Source organism: Lutra lutra, chromosome 1, assembly GCF_902655055.1.
Source record: "Lutra lutra chromosome 1, mLutLut1.2, whole genome shotgun sequence".
Lineage (NCBI taxonomy): Eukaryota > Metazoa > Chordata > Mammalia > Carnivora > Mustelidae > Lutra > Lutra lutra.
Genome location: NC_062278.1, coordinates 176,954,681 through 176,968,498, shown reverse-complemented (window position 1 = coordinate 176,968,498; position 13,818 = coordinate 176,954,681). Strand labels below are relative to the sequence as shown.

Genomic DNA, 13,818 nt, shown 5'->3' with positions numbered 1-13,818 from the left:
GCTTAGTGAAAAAAAGCCTAAATCATGGATGTTATTTTTCTAGAACACGTGAAAGATATGGTTTCAGACCCCTCAAAACTGTCTGAGACCCTCAAAACTGTCTGAAATGTTACACTTAAGTGTGGTAAGAGAAAATTACAGTCAAGTTTAAGTCAAAAGATCTATTAGCCTGTGACCTTAAAGAAACCACTTTCTCCAACTCAATCATCTAATCTGTAAAATGGAGATAATAAAACCATTGTGGCTACCCTACAAGCTAGTTTTGAGAAGTAATTGGGGTAAGAGACATAAAAAGATTTACAAATTATAAAGTGTAACAAAATTTAAATTAATGAAATGAGTGCATCTGCCATGTCATCAAATCCTTATAACAACACCAAGATATGGGCAGAAGTTATTATACCCATTTACAGCTGGGGGATGAGGGGGACAAAAAGGAAAAGGATTAAGCTATCTGCTTGAACTCTTTTAGAAATTGGTTACGAAGCCAAGACCAGAACTCCCTGGTTCCATTACGCACTGGCTCTCACTTGTGCTGATTATTCTCTCTGTGCTATTTCCCCATATCCACTCTCTGGATTCCCTTCTCTGCAGTACACAACCTCCTGTTTCTTCTGACTTCAGGTTGGACTGGCCAATAGAAAGACCAGAAGTTAGGAGGAGAGAGAGTTTGGGGTATTTCTTCCATTATTCTCTCCCTCCTCAGCACTGTGGCTCCAGCAATGGTTGCATCCCCTCTGCAACTTCAACCCATGTCTAGAGCCTCAATCCACAACGATACGTCTCATGGGGTTCCAATACCATTGGGTCTCTATATTCACTCTTTGCTCTCCAGACCTATGCAATCAACAGCTTCTTTTTACTGCTAGTCCCAGGCACCTCATAATCTCTTCCTGGGTGCCTCAGCCCTGACTACATATCTCTAAATAGTATCTTCTTTAAATTCTCTGCAAAATTTCAGTTGAGCATGCCTACTGCCTTCTGCTGGATTCCTGACTGATAAACACTCCCTTTCAAAATATGTGTTCACAGGTTGCCATCACCTTGTTTACAATTCCTCTCTCAGCCCTCTCCCTCTCTCTCCTCAGATTTCTTCCACAGAAAGCCACAGGCCACCTCCATTCTCTAGGCAACAACTCATTATGGGCATGCACTGCCCTTTCCTAATTTTTCTTTATTAATTTAAAAACTGCTAAGCTCTCTCCTTAGCTTCTTTTCCCCCACCTTCTCTTCCTCCACTGTCTCATACTTTTGTTTCCCCACAATAAAGAATTTGGACTGTTTGATCTGTCTGCTTATATTCTGGATCAGAGAAACAACATTAAAGCCCTTTGTGAGAGAAATGTAGTCTATTCACACCATGTGTTTCTTCAAACTCTGTATTTGTAAAGTATCTTAAAAAAAAAAGAGAAAGAAGAAGAAGAAGGGCAAGGAAATGGGGAAGGAGAAGGAGAAGAGGAAGAAGAAAGACAATTCTGCCTAAAAGAGATTAAAAAAAAAATTGACCACCCTACCAATTTTGCCCTTAGGGTTATAGGGAGTATTCCCACCCTGACAGCACAATCAAGTTCATCTTCTTTCAGACTAGACCACTATTGTTACCAGGCACATGGGCTGCTAACTATCTCCAAGGCTGCAATAAATCAGTGGCCCAACGGACTTTTCCACCGTTGAAATTTATGGCAGAAACAGTCACAATAGTCATTTTGGCTCTCTAGGGTGCTTTCTCACTAAAGACCATGAGTTTGGTGGTTAGACATAACCTATAATAATAGCTTTGTCTTTCTAGTGTGTGGCTGGAGGGAAAAAAATAAATAAAAATGCCCTTGTATTTTTATGTTAGAATGCACAACAGAAGCATCCAAGAGCTGACATATCATTCAGGATTTCTAAGCCCCCTCCTCCCCTCCTTGCTGTGAAAAATAATGATCTGTTGATCTCTAATTGTCATTCAAACTGTGGGCCCATGAAGCCAGCATCTGTCTCTGCATTGGCCTCCTCTTCTCTAAATGTACTGGCTGTCACCAAAAGGGAAATAGCACTTTTTGTGACACTTTCCAAACTACATTACTCATGAACGGCTGACAATAATTACCAACAAATTGAAATGGATGCCCAAAATTATGACTGTAGAACCTAGAAAATAACTGGTATTTTTACTACAGTTCAAGAGTATGAGACTTCATAAGTGATTTTATGATATTTTGGCTACTGATCACAGGTAAAAATTATCCATGCTCAATTAAAGAAAGATGAAAGTTCAGCTTTCTATAATTAAAACAGTAACTTGTTCAGCCTCAGGATTGGAAATAAATGTTAAGGATTTGTGTCTCTTGTAATCCTGAATGAAGAATTAAAGAGGAAAATTCTACTATCACTGACTTTCTTAAAATCAAGTCCTTATACATAATGGAAATTATTCATGATCAGACTCTTAGACAAGGAAAAAGTAAGTCATTCTCATATTCTATTGTATCATTTAGATCAGGCTTGATAAATTTATCCAGATACTTTCTTTGTATCCTGCTGCAAACATGATATGAAACTTAAGGACTTGAAAAATACCTAAGAGTATATTTCAGTGTGAAAGAAAAAGCCCAAAATAACCTGCTCTGCAACTTACTGCTTTTCCTTATCTGTAAAATGGGACAGGATGATCAGTTGTTTAGGTTAACTTGACTAGGATTTGTCCTCATTTAGTCAGTCAAACACTAATCTAGGTATTGTTATGAAGGCATTTTGTACACATGATTAAACATCATAGTCAGCTGAGTTAAGTAAAGGAGATGAACCTAGACAATCTGGATGGGCTGATTCAATCAACTGACAGTCCCTAAGAGCAGAATTGAGGCTTTCTTGAAGAGGAAATTTCATCTATGCTTTCAGCTCATGCCCAGGATTCTAACCTCCCCTTCCTGAGAGCTTGCCCTATAGACTACAGACTAGTCTTGCCAACCCCTCTCGTATAAACCAATTCCTTGCAATAAATCTATTTACCTACCTAGCTATGTCTATCCTACTGGTTCTGTTTTTCTGGTTGAATCTGACTGATACATAGGGATAATAATGGCTATTCTGCAGGAGTGCTATATTAACAAAATGAGATTATATGCATGAAAATTATTTTATCACAAAATGAATGTAAGGAAGTATTTGTAGTATTACTAACTCCAATCCAGCTAATAACTATATATAAATGACACTCTTTCTTAACAGGCTAAACTAAACCACTGTGTTTTCCAGATTTTGCAAATTGTCCTACATTCTCCTACTGCTTTACCAGACCCTGCCTTACAGTTCTGTAGACTAAGACAGACAATCATCCCAAAACCATTTGTGGGTTTGGGATCCAGATATGGTACTCTTCACATGGAATTAATAAAGAACCAGAGAAAGAGTCTATGAATAAGGGTATGAGAGATCAAGATGAAGGCATAGGTGTAAGGCTGGTATTCAAACAGAAGCCTAAATAAACCTGAGAAAATGAGTTCAGAATCAGAGCTAAAGGATAAGAAGTTCAATGAAATCAGTAGGTGGAGGGGGGACCAAGTCAGCTCCCCAGTCAATGGGTGAGGTGATGGGCTGGGAAAAGAGGAATTCTTTTTTTTTTTTTTAACTAACTATGCTTTTTTATTTCCATAACGATTGTAGTAGAACTTTCTGAGGAATATTTCTTTTTTTCTTCATTTTATTTTTATTTCTTTTCAGGGATCCAGAATTCATTGTTTATGCACCACACCCAGTGCTCCATGCAATATGTGCCCTCCATAATACCCACCACCAGGCTCACCCAACCCCCCACTCTCCTCCCCTCCAAAACCCTCAGTCTGTTTCTCAGAGTCCACAGTCGAAAAGAGGGCTTCTGATCTGAATGGTATTCCAAATGACCCTTAGGATCAGGAGTTCTCATACCCGAGAATCAGGTGACTAGTAGCACCTTGTGGGAGAGATAATCATCAAATTCACCTCTTTTTTTTCTGGTCACACAGGCAAATTATATCCCCCAGTCTCCCTCGCAGTTAGATCTGGCTTTAAGACTGAGTTTTTAGCCAGTGGGATGACAGTGGAATTCCAGGCAGGGCTCATAAGCACCTCCCATGCACAACCCTTCTGCTCTTTTCTCTGCTATCTGGCTGAAACGGAGCCAATCCTCAGGACAGCCCTAAAAGCCACATAGTGAAGGTGGGAAAGCCACAAGATTCAAAGAGCCTGGGTCCCTGAGTCACTGCTTGAAGGAGAGGCATCCAGAAGAGTTATCTGCCTAAGAATAGCGGCATTAGATTATTATGTTAGCAAAATATGAACCTGAACTGTGCTAAGCCACGAAAATTTGGGGGCTTATCTGCTAGGTCAGCCAGCTAACAAAACTGAACATAATAAAAAAAAAAAATTCTAAACAAATTTGGCACACTGTTGCAAGAAAAGGGGGGTGCAAAAAAAACCCTTAAAATATATAGCACTGGCTTTCTCAGGTAGCCAATAGCAAGGAAAATGAGAGTGGACTTTGGGAGATGGGAACTCATGCTACTCAGGAGAACAATCCAGCACTTAAGCTTAGAGGCTTGTCTTAAAGTCACAGTAATAATATGATCACTATTTTAACTCATGTCCCCCATTTTCCTTCTTCATATTGGCCAGATTCCTCTTTCCTATTTCTCATTTCCCTTCTTCACTCCTTTAATCAGACTGCTTTTATCCTATCTGAATACACCATCCTCCCCTTTCTCATCCAAATCCTATTATTTTTTTTTGAAGATTTTTATTTATTTGACAGACAGAGATCACTAGTAGGCAGAGAGAGAGTGGGGTGGAAGCAGGCTCCTCGCTGAGCAGAGAGCCCGATGAAGGGCTCGATCCCAGGACCCTGAGATCATGACCTGAGCCGAAGGCAGAGGCTTTGACCCACTGAGCCACCCAGGTGCCCTCATCCAAATTTTATTCTTTGTCAATACCAGAGCAAGCCTCATCTCTTTCTAGAGGTGAGAACACTTCTAGAATTGCTTTAACACATGGCAATCCCATCCTCCTCTAAATGCACTGTTCAGACCACTCATCTGGACACTTAGTCACACACTGTAATGTCACACACACTGTAATGTTCTGTAATGTCCTTTAATTATCCCCCCATGGGTGTCTTGTAAATTTCTTTAGGGAGGGAACAAGCCATATATTAATTGATTCTCCTACCCAGCACCTTGTAGAGCAATAGACATGCACAGGGACTCTTAGTAAATGTCAAAAATGAATCATATTTCACTTGCTCTAACTTTTACAGTAAAACCAATAGTAAGCTGAGATGGTCAAGGAAGAAAAGGTGCTAATACAACATGGTAGGAATGGCTAAGAGATGTCTTTGGAATACTAACACCAATGGGGTAGTGGTATGGCTGCAGGAGCACTATGATGAGTGGGGCTATAAGTCTGTACACAGGCTCCTCGGGAAGGAATGCTGCAGTCAATTAACAATATCTGCATGGCATTGGGTAGGGAAGTGCATCATGAAGTTTTACTTTTCACAATAGGCTTATAGCCAATGATTGTGATGATTAGAGTACTCAAGTCATTTATAGCCCATTGTGTACTGACAATACCACTTGGAGGTCATCCTGGCATCTCATACTCATTTTCTCTAATACTACACTTTTAATCTTATACGCCCATATCTTGTCTTCTCCCAGCCTTCTTCATCTCAGTGACACTGCTATATATTCAGCTACTCAAGGCAAAAATCAAAGACAAAAAAAAAAAATCAAAGAGTCAATCTTGATTATTCATTGACTTTACCTCACTCTTTCCCAACATCCTCCAAATTCTGTCTCTAAAATATTTTGTCTATTTCTCTCCCTCTCCTTCAGTCTACTACCTGAGTTCACTCCATTAATTCCTAACTGATCTCCCTGTTATTTTTGTCATGCAATAGCCTATTCTCAATACAACAGCAGAATGACTTTTTAAATCATTAAGCAAATATTGTCACTCCACTGCTTGAAACTTTCTAATAGGCTTCCTTCCTTTTGTACTTACAATAAAACTTGAGCTCCTCTTAATGGCCTAAAACCTACGAATTTGCCTTACCAACTTCTTTGACCAGTATCACCCTAGGTCACTGGGCTCAACACACTTAGCTTCAAACACACCAAAATATATCCCTGCCTACAGACTTTGAACTTGCTATTCCTTCTGTCTGGAATTCTCTTGCCTCAGATCTTTGCATGCCTGGTGCTTTTATATATTTCAAATCTCAGCTTAAATGCGAACTCTTCAGTGAGACCTCCCGGGCTACCTTGTATAAAATAGCCTCCAAGTTCATCATTCTTTATCATTTTACCCTGTTCGCTTCTGGAATTATATGTTTTCCTGCCTTTTTTTTATATCTCCCTCGCTGGATCATTAATTCCATAAAAGCTGGGACCATGCCTAACTTCATCATTGCTATATCCCCAGCAGTGTGACCTTGGTAATCTCAATCCCCTTCATAACGTTTATTTTCCCCATTTTTAAGATGAGAGTTTAGGATTAGGAACCTACTAGAGACAGGCTCTGACATTCTTTGCATCCATGATTCCAAGGAGGCTTTAGAGCTTAGGACTTTCCAGACAATGATATTTCTAAATGCATTTTTCAAATGAAGTCCGCCCCCTCAGGCAGCCCAGTGGGGAGGTCATAGAAAGCCAGCAAGAAGGAAGTCTGGTGAGTTGAATTACACAGTTCCTTTGCCATCCCCCTCCACCCATACTGAGGAGATGCAGCTCATTAGGTACTAAATGTTTAGTGACTGTCACTATTAATTGGTGGGTATTAATACTCTAAGGGGACAGTAAATCTCACACTGGACTCAATGACCTCAGCCCCTTGCAGTCAGACAAAGCATTAGCACTAAAGCACTACAAAAAAGAACTCCGAGATTATTCCTTCTCTGCTTGTCAGAGTAAATACTGGCTGCTATTTATACTGAGTATTTACCAGGATCTATATGAAATATTTTACATTTCTTTATCATTTCATTTTTGCAATAAGCCTGAAGAATAGGTACTTATATTATCTTCAATTTGTGGATGGGAAAACTTTCACACAGGGAGATCTTTGCCAAAGATCACAGAGCTAATAAGTGGTGGATCCGAGATTTTAATTGGGGTCTGTCTGATTCTGAACCCTATGATCCTAACTACTAACATTGCCTGTTTCTTGTAATTATCAACTCATCATATGATTATAATTGTTTTTACCAAAGCCTTTCCTATTCTTCAAGTCTGAGCTCAAGCACCATTTCTTCCATGAGGATATATCTGACCTCCAGACATAACCACCCTCTACCTTAACTTTTCCTGCATTAGTCATATGGTATCAATCACATAGGGGAAAGGAAGGTCAGACTAACTAACATTCATTGAGCATATACTACACACACTGTCACAACAAAAACTTATCTCATTCTCACAACTACCCTACAAAGTAGGCATTAAATCTGTTCTGAAATGTTAAATGGCTTGGGCAGGGTCTTATGGCTCAAAGTGGCAGGATCAGAACTTAAACCCCAGGTTGACCTGATATCTGCCTGAGCCCAAGCCCTTTCCACAAAGTTACTCTGAACTCTCCATTATACCCCTAGATTAAATAAATCCCACTTTCATAAACCCTCAAAGTGACATGAACCTCTTCCTTGCAGTCATTTTCAAAGTTAAAATTTTATATATAATTGTATGGCTAATAGTTACTCCCTTTTTAGCCCCTAACTCAATGAGGCAATGAATATGTCTCTTTTTGCCCTACTATAACCCCAGCATTCAACAAATATGTTTAATTGAATTAATAAACTGTGTATGTTTCATTATGTATATCTCATGTATAAGTTTAGCCCATTTCTGCTAGACTATAAGCTCCCTGAGGTAGGTTATCTACTTAATTTGTCTCTGGATCCTGCATAATGCTTTGTACATGGTAGGAACTCAATAAACATTTGCAAAATGAGTCTGTACTATTTCAACCTTTACCTCATCAAAATCTACTAAGCAGGCATTAAATAAAACCACAGAGTAAGAAGGCCATATAGTTCCGTTACAAGAGAAGTCTACAATCTAACAGGTATAGGTTTGATAACCAAGGGAAAAAATAACTGTAGCGTGAAACCCAAATCATACAACTGTATCAGTCAGGATGTGCAAAGCTATGCTGCTATGATAGACACCTGACCATCTCAATGGCTTAATGGCTTAAAGCAAAATTTATTCCTCATTCTCACTATACATATGTTTCAAGCTGTCCAACCTTCCTAATTCCAGGGCTGAAGTTAACAAAACAAAACTGGTTACCATGACAGAGGGAAAATGAGAGCAAAGCCAATCACACAGCAGCTCTTAAAGCTTCTACCTGGAAGTAATAATGGGTCACTTCTACTCATATTTCACTGGCTACCTTCCAAGTGTGGGAGTGTTCTCATATCCCAGAGCAGGGATGAAGAAGCAAAAACATTCAGTGAATGGCACTAGTGACTGCTACAATAACAGACTGCTTAGGAGGAAACATTAAGAAATAACTTAGTTAGAACCTGACATATTACCCAGCAAAAGGTATCTCAATCACTATTCTAAAAGCAATCCATTGTTAATACAATGATGAAACTGATCATTTTTATATCAGCTCTTGAAACAGCTGTACCTCAGTGTCCTTATCTATAATATGGGAATAAAAACAGAATTTCAGAGCTACTTTGTAAAAGGTAATGATGTATCTGAAAGCACCTGTCAAGGGCATGGCACTAAAATTTGGTCTTTAGGGAAACACAGTTTTCAAATACAAGTATTGTCTCTGAAATGTAGGAAAAATTAATTCCTTCAGATATATCCAAAATTACTTACTTTCCCTTAAGATTGACAATTGTATTTGGCTGATATTGGCAGTCTCCCTGCTAAAATGACTTGCTGCATAAAATCACCCATATAGGGGTGCCTGGGTGGCTCAATGGGTTAATGCCTCTGCCTTCAGCTCAGGTCATGATCCCAGGGTCCTGGGATCGAGCCCCACATCGGGCTCTCTGCTCCGCAGGGAGCCTACTTCCTCCCCTCTCTCTCTGCCTGCCTCTCTGCCTACTTGTGATCTCTGTCAAATAAATAAATAAAATCATTTTTTTAAAAAATCACCTGTATATCCCTCTAATACCAATACTCAAATAATTAGAGAAGGACCAAATGTACCATATTCTATGGCAAAAGAAGGTTGGAAAGAAGAAGGTAGTGAAAGAAGACTACTAAAATAACTGGAAACTACCTGTCCTTCCCAGGGAGAACCAAACCACCTCCATCCAGTGGGTTGTACAGTTGCCGTGATTCCTCTATCCTTCTGCTTTATTTCTTGGCTTCACATTCCTCCCTTGCACAGAGCTCAGTGTAGTTTCAGTGTTGCACATTCCCCAGCTCTCATAGCTAAGACTCAGGACCAGAACCAACAATGATGGACAATATTTCCATCCTCTTACTAATCCATACTGACCCAAGTGTGTAACTGAAAGAGCTTTAAAAGGCAAATGCCTCAAATTAAATATTACTATATCTCCTTTTCTACTCACACTTCCATACAAATGTTCTCAGGATGAGGGGAAAAGCACATGTCAATGTTGTATTGTTTCTTTCAGATGCACTGAGAGGAAGTTCTCCACTTTTTCCTCCCTCCTACCCTCAGTGATACCCTTAAGGATGCCCTGATTCTGGGACACTGGGCCATGTTTGCAAGTAGAGGGAGGGGGCTATTAAGCAATGAAATATCACTATTTATGCTCCCTTCTGTCTTCTCTTCCTTTCATGCTAATGGAATAATAGGATACAGACACATTTCCAAATGGGAAGAGACTTAGCCTTCTTTTTTTTTTTTAATTTTTTTATTTTTTTATAAACATATAATGTATTATTGGCCCCAGGGGTATAGGTCTGTGAATCGCCAGGTTTACACACTTCACAGCACTCACCATAGCACATATCCTCCCCAAATGTCCATAACCCCACCACCCTCTCCCTACCACTCTCCCCCTGGTCACCCTCAGTTTGTTTTGTGACATTAAGAGTCTCATATGGTTTGTCTCCCTCCCGATCCCATCTTGTTTCATTTATTCTTTTCCTACACCCCAACCCCCCCACGTTGCATCTCCACTTTCTCATATCAGGGAGATCATATGATAGTTGTCTTTCTCCGACTAAGTTATTTCGCTAAGCATGATACCCTCTAGTTCCATCCACGTCGTCGCAAATGGCAAGATTTCATTTCTTTTGATGGCTGCAGAGTATTCCATTGTATATATATCCCACCTCTTCTTTATCCATTTTTTATGGATAAAAAATTTATCCTCTTCTTTATCCATTCATCTGTTGATGGACATCCAGGTTCTTTCCATAGTTTGGCTATTGTAGACATTGCTGCTATAAACATTCAGGTGCATGTGCCCCTTCAGATCACTACGTTTGTATCTTTAGGGTAAATACCCAGTAGTGCAATTGCTGGGTCGTAGGGTAGCTCTTTTTTCAACTTTTTGAGGAAACTCCATGCTGTTTTCCAGAGTGGTTTGCATTCCTACCAACAGTGTAGGAGGGTTCCCCTTTCTCCGCATCCTCGCCAGCATCTGTCATTTCCTGACTTGTTAATTTTAGCCATTCTGACTGGTGTGAGGTGGTATCTCACTGTGGTTTTGATTTGTATTTCCCTGATGCCGAGTGATGTGGAGCACTTTTTCATGTGTCTATTGGCCATCTGTATGTCTTCTTTGCAGAAATGTCTGTTCATGTCCTCTGCCCATTTCTTGATTGGATTATTTGTTCTTTGGGTGTTGAGTTTGCTAAGCTCTTTATAGATTTTGGATACTAGCCCTTGATCTGATAGGTCATTTGCAAATATCTTCTCCCATTCTGTCAGTTGTCTTTTGGTTTTGTTCACTGTTTCCTTTGCTGTGCCAAAGCTTTTGATCTTGATGTAGTCCCAATAGTTCATTTTTGCCCTTGCTTCCCTTGCCTTTGGCGATATTCCTAGGAAGAAGTTGCTGTGGCTGAGGTCAAAGAGGTTGCTGCCTGTGTTCTCCTCGAGGATTTTGATGGATTCCTTTCTCACATTGAGGTCCTTCATCCATTTTGAGTCTATTTTCATGTGTGGTGCAAGGAAATGGTCCAATTTCATTTTTCTGCATGTGGCTGTCCAATGTTCCCAACACCATTTGTTGAAGAGACTGTCTTTTTTCCACTGGACATTCTTTCCTGCTTTGTCAAAGATTGGTTGATCATAGAGTGGAGGGTCTATTTCTGGGCTCTCTATTCTGTTCCATTGATCTATGTGTCTGTTTTTATGCCAGTACCATACTGAGACCTAGCCTTCTTGGGTCTTAGTTTTTCTTCTTTCTTGTCTATTCCTGCAGCATAAGTGATAAACTGGCCTAGAGTAAGGTCAATTCTGCATTTGAAATCGTGAGTGATATAAAATAAGAGAGTATCAAGTAACCACCATTGGCATTTTAATTTTCGAGTTGTTTTTCATCTTCTGTCTCACCATGTGTAGCGATCTATAAGAGCTTCATAGAGTTGCCACATCAAAGTACTCACAAACTAGACTGCTTAAAATAAAGAAAATTTACTATCTCTCAGTTCTGAAGTTTAGAAGTCTGAAATCAAGGTATCAGCAATGTTATGTTCCCTCTGAAACCTGTAATGGAATTCTTCCTTGCCTCTTTGTAGCTTGTGGTTGCTTGCCAGAAAGCTTTAGCATTCTTGGTTTATAGCTGCATCACTCCAGTCTCAGCCCTCCTGGTCACATGGCATTCCTCCTGTCTGTTTCTTCACATAGCCATCTTCTACTTCTTTTTTTTTTAAAGATTTTTATTTATTTATTTGACAGACAGAGATCACAAGTAGGCAGAGAGGCAGGCAGAGAGAGAGGAGGAAGCAGGCTCCCCACTGAGCAGAGAGCCCGATGCAGAGCTCTATCCCAGGATCATGGGGTCATGACCCAAGCCAAAGGCAGAGGCTTTAACCCACTGGGCCATCCAGGCACCCCACATAGCCATCTTCTTATACAGACACAAGTCATACTAGATTAGGGGCCCACCCTACTCTACTATAACATCATCTTAATGGGCTTTATTTCCAAATAAGGTCACATTCTGAGGTCCTGGAGCTAGAACTTCAACATAATCTTTTTAAGGTGGGGACACAATTCAATCCATAAAACAACCTTATGGGTAAGATTTTCAGGAGATATTATTATTAATGGGTTAAAAGAGTTTATATGAAATTTCTAGATCTATAGTCTAACCTCCTCATTCTATGCATATGAAAACTGATTCAAAAAAATGAAATTACCTCTTCAGTGTCTCATGGCAGTGACAGAGATCAAAGTAACAAATGGGAAGTGGCAGGGTTATCTGGTTTAGTGAGGGTCACCTCAGTGATCCCCCTTTGCTGATTCAGCAGATTTGTAGTCTTCAAATATCTTCTTCCCAAATGTCGTGCTTGGTGGAAGAAGATGAGCATCCTAGATAGAAGAGAGCAGGTGGTCAGCTGAGCTGAGGGTTTCATAAATAGTTATTCTCCCCTTCCTGGAACTGACCCGACTAGTCTCAGGGTTAGCCCACAGCTCTGGACATACATGCTTCTCCCTCCCATCTTGCATTTCCCAGAGAACTCACTGCACATGGCTGCTTTCCAGTGGCACTACTATAATACCAAGCAACTACCTAGCGATCAGACATGCTCTCCTCTCAAATGCAATATTACTGACCTAGGTGCTAACTGGAAACTGCTACTTAATAATCCATCATTTTCTTTGCATTTTTAATCCACTCTTTTTGCACACATAAACTGCCTCTCACTATATCTCTAAGAGATAGGCAAAGCAATTATTATTTGAACGATGGGAAAATAAAGATCAAAGAGGCTAAGAGGAATGCACAAATTTATAGCACACTTTAGGAGGTGGACTACAATCGCAGAATCTCCCAACCTATAGAGTCCCCATTGCCCTTCCATATCCATTATGATATGGCCTTTGAAATTAGGGAAAAGAATAGTCATAAGATTTCAGAGCTGGAAGGAAATTAATCTTATTAAATAGTACAGAAGGGAGAGTGGAGGACAAACAATTCCCAAGATGTACACTAAAACATCAAACAATTGACACTGCCCCCATGTGATCTGTGCCCATTAATAATTTCACCTTTCCAGTGTAAGAGAAATATAAAATATGCACAAGCTTGCGAATAATATAACACCTATAAAACCCTTCAAATGGAAACTGAAGATTTACCATAATCACTGGCTCTGAAATAATTTAGAAGCCCTACAATCACCTTTCCTGTGGGTTAAAAACTGCCATCCACCACAAAATTAGTCTCTACCAAATCCATTTCCAAAACAATCAATAGTAATACATTAAAAAAAAAGAATGCCTTAGAAATAATAAAGACTGATAAAACAAATCACACCAGAGAAAACTCAAGCATGACCTTTTGAGCAATACCATTTGTTAAGCTGACACTTTGTGTGATAAATAACTTTTAAATAAATGCATGCAGGCCAAAAGTGATAAAAAGAACAGTATATGAACATAATTGCAATGCAGAACCTTAATATGGCTTTCAAAGCAATCTTACCTTCACCTGAAACAACACAGCTTCGATTTAAGGAATTTATCATATAATGATAAAGTATTTTGAAATGTCAGTGCTAGGTCCAGAAATCATCAAAGGAAACATAAGATCAGTAGAAACTGAAAAACTTGATTACTGCAGCAAAAAATACCATGATAATCTACCAACTTGTCAAATTATATTATTCTCTCTGGCATCAGTAT

General features: G+C 39.5%; 1 long non-coding RNA gene across 1 annotated transcript in view; it reads right to left on the bottom strand.

The window, feature by feature from the left end:
- LOC125088656 (uncharacterized) overlaps positions 1-12,500 on the bottom strand; it is a 171,025-nt gene extending 158,525 nt beyond the window's left edge. Inside the window, exon 1 of the long non-coding RNA XR_007123750.1 lies at positions 12,330-12,500. This is a non-coding gene — a long non-coding RNA (uncharacterized LOC125088656). The remainder of the gene's footprint in view (positions 1-12,329) is intronic.
- Positions 12,501-13,818: the final 1,318 nt, after the last annotated feature.